The sequence below is a fragment of the Bison bison genome, unplaced genomic scaffold, assembly GCF_000754665.1.
Source record: "Bison bison bison isolate TAMUID 2011002044 unplaced genomic scaffold, Bison_UMD1.0 scf7180017849837, whole genome shotgun sequence".
Classification (NCBI taxonomy): domain Eukaryota; kingdom Metazoa; phylum Chordata; class Mammalia; order Artiodactyla; family Bovidae; genus Bison; species Bison bison.
The window spans coordinates 17,265-18,781 of record NW_011480410.1 but is presented as its reverse complement, the minus strand read 5'-3'; the positions used below and the strand labels follow the sequence as shown (position 1 = coordinate 18,781).

Sequence of the window (1,517 nt, the reverse complement as noted above, 5' to 3'; positions counted from 1 at the left end):
TAAACTGTATGTTTCATACAGAACTTTAGGCTTAGCTCTGATGTTTTAAAGATAATAGAGACACCAAAACACAGACCAGTATAAAATAGTCACATAAAAATTTCAGGATAGTCTCATGGAGCTATAAAGCCTAGGTTTCTGAGGCTTTAAAAGCCACTTAGAGGAATATCAAAGGAGCTTTTCCACTGTGCTCAAAGATATGAGGTTTAAAGAAAATGGAGGGTCCATTTCTTAGGAAAAATGCTGCATTCTACAATTATTTAGTATTATCTAACAGAAATAATTAAAATACTTGTGTGCTCATTTATATAACAGTTTACCATTTCAAAGTATATTAACATATTTTATCTTGTTTAATAACCTAACAGAGAGAAGATGATGAATCCCAACTTCCATTTTATTTGTTTCTTATCCATCGTCAAAAATGGTCATCTAGTTGGGAAGAGATTAACAAACAAGGTTAAAAAATGTGAGGCCCGAGAAAAATGAAGAAATAAACAGTGGCCTTTGGATACATCAAAGTACGTTGATCTCCAACACATAAACAATAAAAGTTCTAAATGATTTGGAGTCATCAATTTAGATCAATGATTTATTTTATTTTATTTTTTAACTGTACAATATTGTATCGGTTTTTGCATATATCAACATGAATCTGCCACCTAGATCAATGATTTAGAGTGATTTTTTGTGATTACTACTGAGTGAAAATGATTTGGACACACAGAAGGTAACCAAAGGCCAGAGACTGACCTCTCAATTTTCAAAAAGGTAAAGGATGGATTTCCATGACTAAAAATGGATAAATTTGACTTGGTTATCAGAAACATTCTACAAAAAATAATTAAATATCGATATTGTGAGTATTTAGAACATAGCAACTGCTGAAAGCATGAGTTCCACAAAGAATGCCATAGCAAGCTAAAAACTAATATCCATTTTGGCTAATACTACTAATATGATATTATAGTGTTTCTTGATTTTAATATAATATTGTGGGATTTTGCCTGACCAGAAGCTTAATGTATTCTAAGAATGTGACATGACTACTAAAAAAGTGAAAGTGTTATTAGGCTGTATCAATAGAAGGAAAGTCGATGGAGTATACTTACTGGCAGTGCCCTCTGCAGTTAAAATTGTAAAAGATTTTATGTACATATGATACACATAGCCATTATCTGAAGACAGACTAATATTAAAAGGGGTTACCAATTCATATTCATGGCACATATTTATGTGTCTTGTATACAAGTAACAGTTTTGTTTATGGAATTTTTCATTTCAAATTTATGTTTTAACTTCAGAATACTAACTTTTGAAGACAAAGTTTATATTAGACGATTAAACCATCAACTGTAATCTTTAAATCTACTACACATTTATCTGATAAGTCACATGCATGCTAAATCACTTCAGTCGTGTCTCACTCTTTGCAACCTCATGAACTGTAGCTCACCAGGCTCCTCTGTCCATGGGATTCTTCAGGCAAGAATACTGAAGTGGGTTGCCCCTTCCTT

At 32.0% G+C, this 1,517-nt stretch overlaps 1 protein-coding gene across 1 annotated transcript in view; it reads right to left on the bottom strand.

Moving 5' to 3' along the window:
- LOC104994362 (sodium- and chloride-dependent neutral and basic amino acid transporter B(0+)) overlaps positions 1 to 1,517 on the bottom strand; it is a gene marked incomplete at its 3' end in the record, with an annotated part of 17,402 nt that overhangs the window by 3,618 nt on the left and 12,267 nt on the right. The window lies entirely within an intron of this gene.